We start from the raw sequence: 9,071 nt of genomic DNA, 5'->3' as shown, positions 1-9,071 counted from the left end.
TATGTGGAAACTCTTGTTGAATGTTTGGACGCCACTTGTAAGCTAACATTTCTTGTCCCACCTGCCAGTTCCCAATTAACCACTCAGAGTCTTAATATTAATTGTAAATGCTTGGCCGATAACTCAGGCTTATTACTAACTAGCTCTTACAACTTAAATTTACCCATTTCTATTAATCTATATATTGCCATGTGACTCGTGGCTTTACCTGTCCTTCAGTATGCCTTGATCCCTCTCCTGATGACTCCAGTGATTCCGCGCTTCTCCTTGAAACATTCTCTTAGTCTGGTTTTCCTGCCTAACCTTATTCTGTTCAGCTATTGGCCAGCCAGCTTCTTTATTAAACCAACCACAGCAACATACATTCACACAGTGTTAAGAAATATTCCACAGCCAGGCTATCCACTCACGCCATACCTATTCAATATAGTACTTGGAGTCTGAGTTAGAGCAATAAGACAACTGAAGGAGATCAGGGGATGGATACAAATTGGGAAGGAAGAAGTCAAAGTATCATTATTTGTAGATGATATGATAGTATACATAAATGATCCTAAAAATCCACCAGGGAACTTCTACAGCTGATAAACACTTTCAGCAAAGTAGCAGGTTACAAAATTAATTCACAAAAATCAGTATCCCTCCTGTATACGAATGACAAACATACTGAGAAAGAAATCAGAGAAACAACATTTTTCACAATAACCTAAAGTAATATAAAATATCTTGGGGTAAGCAAGTGAAAAACTTGTATAATAAAAACTTTAAGACAATGAAGAAAAAAATTGAAGAAGATATCAGAAAACATGAGATCTCCCATGCTCATGGATTGGTAGGGTTAGTATAGTAAACATGGCCATCCTACCAAAAGCAACTTATGGTTTAATGCAATCCCCATGTAAATTCCAATGCATTTTTTCACAGATCTTGAAAGGACAATTTTCAGCTTTATATGGAAACACACAAAACCCAGGATAGCTAAAACACTCATGAATGATAAAGGAACTGCTGGAGTTTGTGCATCACCCATCCTGATCTCAAATTGTATTACAGAGCTACAGTAATAAAAACAGCATGGTATTGGCACCAAAACAGACATGTGGATTAATGAAGTTGAACTGAAGATCCAGGAATGAATCTGCATATCCTTGGACACCTGATTTTTGACAAAGAAGCCAGAAATATACACTGGAAAAAGATAACATCTTTAAGAAATGGTGCTGGTCAAATTGGATATCTGCATGTAGAAGAATCCAAATAGAGCCATACTTATCAACCTGCACAAAACTCAACTCCAAATGGATCAAAGACCTCAACAAAGGACAAGATACACTGAATCTGAGAGAAGAAAAAGCGGGAAATAACCCTGAACTCACTGGCACAGGAGAAGACTTTCTGAACAGGTGACCCACAGCACAGACACTAAGGTCAGCACTTAATAAATGGCATCTCATGAAACTGAGAAGTTTCTGTGTGACAAAGGACACCATCATTTGGTGTCAGCCTACAGAATGAGAAAAGATTTTTACCAACTCCATATTCTATAGAAGACTAACATCCAAAATATATATAGAACTCAAAAAACTGGACATAAAAAACCCAAAAAACAAAAAACCCCAACCCCCCCAAAACCCAAAACAAATAACACAACTAAAATTTGGGGTACGGATCTAAACAGAGAATTCTTGAAGGAGGAAACTCAAATGGCTGAGAAGCACTTAAAGAAACGTTCAACATCCTTAGTCACCAGGGAAACACAAATCAAAACTACCTTGAGATTTCATCTTGTGGGGGGCCCAGCAGACACTGCAGCTGGCAGGGAAATAATCTGTATGAGGCAAGAAGAAAATCCAGTTCAGTGTGACATAGTTAGCCAGACACTAACTGGTTAAAACTTCTAGAATCTGACACCAGGTAGTTTATTTTAGACATGTTTAAGTATAGTATAATTTTGGGAAAAAATTCCTGTTAACCATTATCCCAATCCTATGTGTACAATAAAGGTTAAGGTGTGACTATGTCAGAAACTCTTTTGCAGAGTACATGTGACTTCTATCATGAAGATGGATTCTATAGCTTACAAGCCTAGGGGAGGATCTGATGTGGTCTTGGTCATTATAGAGGTTACCAAGCTACAAAGTACATGTGACATATCCCCTAAGGATGAGTTCTACTGATGGAGAAACAATGCCCAAGATAAAAATAGGATCTGATCTACCTCAAGATCCAGCTACACTACTTGTCTTAGTTAGGGTTTCTATTGCTGTGAAGAGACACCATGACCATAGCTACTCCTCTAAAGGAAAACATTTTACTGGGGCTGGCTTACAGGTTCAGAAGTTTAGTTCATTATCATCATGACGGAAAGCACGGCAGTGCACAGGCAGACATGGTGCTGGAGAAGGAGCCAAGAGTTCTACATCCAGACCAACAGGCAGTGGGGAGAGAGTGCCACTGGGGTTGGCTTGGGCATTTGAAACTCCAAAACCCACCCCCATGACACACTTCCTCCAAAAGCCACACCTACTCCAACAGGGAACTAACCCCTAATACCACTCCCTAAGCATTCAAATATGAGTCTCTGGGCCATTCTTATTCAAACCACCACACCTCACTTGGGCATATACCCAAAGGGCACTTCATTCCACTATAGAGACATTTGATTTTCATTGCTATTCATAATAGCCAGAAACTGGAAGCCACCTAGATGCCCTTTAACAGATGAATAGATAAAGAAAATGTGGTACATTCATATAATGGAATATTACTGAGCTGGTAAGAAAATGAAATCATGAAATTTGCAGGTAAATGGATGGAACAAGAAAAAGAAATCCTTAGTGAAACTTAGACCTGGAAAAAGAAATATGGTATATATTTGCTTATAAATGGATATTAGCTATGAAGTCATTGATAAGTAAGCTACAATCCATATAACCACAGGAGTTAGGGAGAGAGTAACAGACTAGTGAGGAGGGATGGACCTCCCTAGGAAGGGGAACTAGAATACTATGGATGGATGAGAAGGGACTGGAATGGAGGCAGGGAGGGAGAAGGAAGATGGAGGAGAGGGAGGGAATACAGGGAGGGACAGCTAAAACTAAGGAACATGAGGGATCATATGGAAACCTAATACAGTAGAAGCTTCCTATATTATATACATATATAAAAGCAATATAAATGAAATTGCCAAATAATGAGAGAGACAAGGCCTCAACTGAATATCTCCTGTCACCAAATAGTCTCCAGTTCTGGGAATGGGGTACATCTCACCAAGTTTTTGGCTAAAGGGACCCTATGGGAACCCCTAACCATGGCTATTGGTGGCTCTCCACAAACTGACAGGAAGACCCTATTGCTGATAGTGCCTTCCACAACTCATTGAACATGGAGAAGTCGAGCTGGTGCCTACCTAGAGCCATACCCCTATGGATTAGTATTCATGGTACTGGAAGGCGTGCTGCATGTTACCAAAGGAGAAATGTAACCACCCACACAGCTACCAACCCTTTGATTTACAATGGCGACCTGTTTTCAAGATAGCTGGTGCACCAGCAGAACAAAGGTTGTGGGAGTAACCAACCAATTCTTATTTGACTTAAGGCTCACTCCATGAGTTGGAGTACATGTCCAACACTGCTTGGGTGGCCAAGAACCCGAGACTAGATAGGCCAGGGACCTAGGGGAAAACCAAATGCTACTGTTTTGCTGAAGGTAGATAGCAATAAAATGACTTGTAATGACATTCTTCTGCTGTGCTCATAGATCAGTGTCTTGCTCAGCCATCATCAGTGGAGCTTCCTCCTGCAGCAGATGGGAACCAATACAGAGACTCATAGCCAGACAGTATGCAGGGAGTGGGAGACCTTGGAGCACTCAGGCCTAAACGGGACAACTCCACCAAGGCTCCAGAGCCCTGAGGAAGAGAAGGCAGAAAGAGTTATAAAGTCGTAAAAGAGTTTCTGAAGCCAGAATCCACCTTGCAGTTCTCACAACACAGAACATGAATCTTTCCGTCACCCTTTAGAGGATTACAATAATTAATAATTCTTTTGCTTAGAAAAGATGCATTCTATTTTTCAGACTCTCTTTTTTATTGTCTGCATTGTTTAAATACATGCTAGTTTGTAAAAGGGAAGTTTTTTTTTTAATTTAAACTTTTTATTTGGGGGAAATTCATGTATGAATACTATATTACATCATGTCCACTCCTCCTTTTCTATCTCCACAAATTAACTAAAGAAAAGTATACAGTGAAAAGGAAAGAAAGAAAGAAAGAAAGAAAGGAAGAAAGGAAGGGAGGGAGGAAAGCGGGGAGGAAGGCAGGCAGGGAGGGAGGGACATGCACAAACCCAGGAATTAACACCTAGAGTATAAATGTGAGAGAGTAGACATAGTGCATACATTTTCTTAATTATGTAAGACTTGTGTCAGAAAAATCAAAACTTTCCAGAATTACTCCACGATTCTAAATAAAGGCAATCGATGCTCAACTAAGTAACGTTCACATGATACCTCGGTGACTGCTCACTATGTCGACGCTAGGTCGACTCACTGCTACACGAGACAAGTAAAAACGTCATCTTAGAAGGTGACAGGGATAGACACTCCACTTCTGCGTCCGTAGTTTTCATCATAAAGGATGAGAAAAGAGAAAGTCAAGCAAGCAATGAAAATGGGTCCTAAGTAGGGCGACGAGTCTGGTTTCCAGGGTCATCACATAATAATATTCAAACATCCAATTCCATCAAACAACTGTGAAGCATGCAGAGAAATAAATAGAACAGTCCATTTATAGAAGAAACCAGTACGTGTTCCTGAAGAAGTACAAACATTGGATTTAGCAAAGGTTGTGAATTATCAGTATTAAATACGCTCAATGAGCTGCTGGGAGCCAGGAGAATGAACATGCATGAGCAAATCAAGAATATCAATAAAGAGACAGAAATTATGTAAAAGGACTAAACAGAGTTCTGGGCTGAAAAAGACATCCGGGGTGTTGAGTCATCAACACCAGACGGCTCTATAGATTTGATGCACAAACGCACTACTCTTGGGTCAGGGGCATGGAGGAGTACATAAGATCACAGATCTACATTAGTTTAGGTTGTAAAAGCTGATTATATGAGATATCCAAGGCAAATAAAAGCTGTTGTTACATTTTTCTCAGGTTAAACAAATAGGCTGAATACACAGTAGGATAACAATCTTAAGTCTTTATTTTGATTTTAAATATGTTTATGTGACATAAGTTTTTCTTCACCCAACAGAAATGTTGGTATATAGAAGCTCCAGGTGAAGCTGGCAGAAATGGACACTCAAGACAGAGCCCACCCCATTCTACGTTATTATTTTCAAAATTATTTTTCATATAATATATTCTGATCATGGTGTCCCCTCTCCCAACTCCTCCCAGATCCTACCTCCCCACCTCCCCAACTTCACCTCTCTCTCTCTCTCTCTCTCTCTCTCTCTCTCTCTCTCTCTCTCTCTCTAACAAACAAAGGTCTTCAGACAGTCTTAAGAGGCCTCAAGGTCTATTATTAACTCTGGCTGTGAGGTCCAGCAAAAGTTCCAGTCTCTTAGAATGTAAGGGATATTTTTATCGTAATGCATTGCCACAGGTCCCCAAACTATTTAACCTTGGAGGGAGCATAAAACTCTATTTAATAAGTGGTAATAGAAAACTGGATCTTTTCAAGCAATGGATTAAGTTTGGCGACATCTCACACTATGCACAAAAATCAACTAAAAACTGCATCAACAATTTAAATATAAGAGTTAAAACTAAGGGTTGAATGTATGGCTTAGTTCAGTTGGCAGAGTGCTTGCCTTGTCTGGCACACATAAAGCCTGGTGCTCTATCTTTGGCACCACAAAAACCATACATTGTGACACATGCCTGTGACATCAGCATTTGGGTGGTAGATGCAAGAGGATCAGAAGTTCAAGGTCATCTTCTGCTATACAGCAAGTTCAGGGCCAGTCTGGGACATATGAGATCCTGTCTCAAAAACAAAATAAAATAGTACTGAGATTTTAAGTTTCTCAGAAGAAGTAAGATTAAATGTTCATGACCATGACTTTGACAGTGGTCTTTAGACATAACAACAAAAAAATAAGTACCAAGAGAAAGAGATCGATGAACTAGACTTAATCAAAATTAAAACTTCTGTGCAGAAGAAAACAAATCAAGACAGTAAAAATAAACAAACAAACAAAAAACCTTACAGGATGGAATAAAATGTTTACCTCATCATGCATTTGAAAAGAGACCTGTGCTGATATATGGTGTACCCTAATAAAATTTGCCTGGAGATCAGAGAACAGAACAAGCTACTAGATTAAACATAAATGCCAGGCAGTGGTGGCACATGCCTTTAATCCTAGCACTCGGGACACAGAGATCTGTCTGGATCTCTGTGAGTTCAAAGTCACCCTGGACTACATGAGATTGACTCAGTCTAGGAGAGAAACAGAGATGGACGGTGGTGGCACACACCTTTAATCCCAATACTTGGGAGTCACACGCCTTTAATCCCAGCACTAGGAAGGAAGTGATGACTGGGCAGAGAAAGGTGTATAAGGCACGAGGAGACAGGAACTAAGGCTCTTTCGGCTGAAGCTTTTTCAGCTAAAGCCTTTTTCAGCTGGACCCCTTTCGGCTGAGGACTCAGAGACATTCAGTCAGAGGATTCGTGGAGTTGGTGAGGTGAGACGTGGCAGCAGCTTGTTCCTTTATCTCTCTGATCTCTCAGCATTTACCATATTAGATTTTGAGCAACAGGGACCTGCAAATACGTATAAGTAAAGAACTGAATATAAAACCCTTCAGTTTAAGAATGGGCAAGGAACATTTCTCCAAGATATCCAGATGGTCAAGAAGTACATGAGAAGATGTTCAGTATCATTAGTCACTGGGGAAATCAGAATCTCAGAGAGAGGTAACATCCCATCTGCAAGGACAGCAGTAATCACAAAGAAGGGAAACAGAAGATGTCTTGATTTAAATTTGGATGGTGAGAAATTAGGTGGGGTGTGGTGGCTCATGCCTATAACCCCAGCACCAGAGAGATGCAGGCAGGGGGGGGGTCAGTTTAGGTCATCCCCAGCTCCATAGTTATTTGGGTTATATGAGACCCATTTCAAACAAAACAGATACGAGAGGACTTCAGAGTCCTCATCCATGGCTTGTGAGAGAGAGGCTCGGCCGGTGGCAGCAGACGCTCGCAGCGGTGTGTCCACATCATGGCGGACCAGGAAGCAGAAAACAATCCAAGCCTGGACTCTGAGCTTTCACTTTCAAAGGCCCACCCTATGTGAAGCAGATCCTCTCTTACTGCTAGCAACTGGACACCACCTCCCAGAGGCACCAAAGCCACCAGCTGGGGAACAAGTGTTGAAAACACAAGTCTGTAGGGGACGGTTCAGATGCAAGCCACAGTGAGATCTAATCTGGGCTCAGCTCTGTTTCTTAGTAACTTGGCTGGCAGAGAAAGGTTCTGAGAGAGGATGGTGTAGGCTAAACCATTCTGATAAACAGATTTATGTTAAGATATGTATGAGAGTTATGTAATGTTGCATTTGAAGAGAAGTCTGTTTTCTAAAGGTACAATTTAATGGGCCCAGATCTTATTGTGGTAAGATTTTTGTTTTAGGTGGACAGACAATCTGGATGATGCTTCTTCTTTTTTTTTTTTTTTTTTTTTTGATTTTTCCGAGACAGGGTTTCCTCTGTGTAGCTTTTTGCCTTTCCTGGAACTCACTCTGTAGCCCAGGCTGGCCTCGAACTCACAGAGATCCGCCTGCCTCTGCCTCCTGATTCTTTCTTTTTTTAAAAAATGGACACGGATCTGTATATTATATATAAAGAATGTATAACATTCCATATTCTATTTAAATGCAGCTTAAGAATTTTTAATCATAATGATAAAACCCAAATAGGTAATTTCCAAATGTCTCCTTGGATTGTGGCACTTGTACTAACATCGTCTATAAAATATATATGACAGAAAGGAGTCACTAAGATGCCTGTCACAACCGTAAGGCACCGTCAGCGGCTCATGAATATTCTCCAATGCAGTTTACAATCCAACGTAACCTACTAGCATAACTCCAAGAAAAAATAAGTGGTGAGTTAGACATAGTGAGTATTTATTAAGCTAGCATAGTTTCTATGATGGTTTGTACATCTCAGTCACCAGTGACATTTATTTTATCATACGTTTTAAAAATCAGCATACGGGAGACAGGCAAAGGCCAGCTCTTCGTTTGTACATCCCATAAGACAGCATTTATCTGAGAAACCTCTGTGTTTCCTTTGGGCATGTTTCCCCCAAAATAAACTGCTGAAGGTGTTGATTTCATTTGTGCTTTTCTTCTGAAGTTTTACCCTCTCCACATGGGGATTGACACCGAGGGATGAAAACTCTCTTGATTTCTCAAGAAGCAAGTTGACCTTTTCAAACTGATGGTCCGGCAGTGGCTGGGGTTCCCAAGTTTTTGTTATTTTTTCCCGAGAGGCAGATGCAGGGCGTGGGTTTGTGAATCTTCCCGGGGACCAAGAAGGGATTTGGTCAAGGCTGACGATTTTGACCTTGTGTGAGGGCTGTGTCAAAGGAGTTTGCTCCTTCAACTCGATCTGGCTCTGAGAAGATCGGCCACAGAGTTTCATAATTTCTATCATCAGGTCACTGCCGCACAGCTTCCTGAGTTTGCTGTCCTCTTGCCCGTGGGAGAAAGTAGCCTTTAGGAGTCCAAGCCACAACAGACATGAACAGGACAGATGCTTCATCCCTGGGCTCCGCCCGCCGCAGCACGGCCGGGCGCGTTGCAACGGCCGTCGCCCCGCCCCCGCCCCGCCCGCCCCGCCTCCTCCCCCACCAAACCACGCCTCCGCCACGCCCCTCTCGCGCAGCCCTGCCTCCGAAGTCTTCTCCAGAACGCTGAGGTTAGGTATGGGGTGTTCCAGGCTTGCTGGGACTTCAGGCTTGCAGGAAGTTGAACAGAACAGGCTCCTTTTCGCTCAGAAATGGAAGTAAGAAGTGTCTCCGTTCCCTGGCTTTTTATTCATT

General features: G+C 41.5%; 1 pseudogene across 1 annotated transcript; it reads right to left on the bottom strand.

Annotated features, from left to right (window-relative positions):
- Window positions 1-8,130: 8,130 nt before the first annotated feature.
- LOC102912420 (insulin-like peptide INSL6 pseudogene) lies at window positions 8,131-8,832 on the bottom strand (annotated as a pseudogene). Its single transcript, XR_013046177.1, has one exon. The product of XR_013046177.1 is annotated as an insulin-like peptide INSL6 pseudogene (transcript).
- Between the last annotated feature and the right edge of the window lie 239 nt (window positions 8,833-9,071).

The sequence above is a fragment of the Peromyscus maniculatus genome, chromosome 19, assembly GCF_049852395.1.
Source record: "Peromyscus maniculatus bairdii isolate BWxNUB_F1_BW_parent chromosome 19, HU_Pman_BW_mat_3.1, whole genome shotgun sequence".
NCBI lineage: Eukaryota > Metazoa > Chordata > Mammalia > Rodentia > Cricetidae > Peromyscus > Peromyscus maniculatus.
This window is presented reverse-complemented; position numbering and strand designations above follow the sequence as displayed.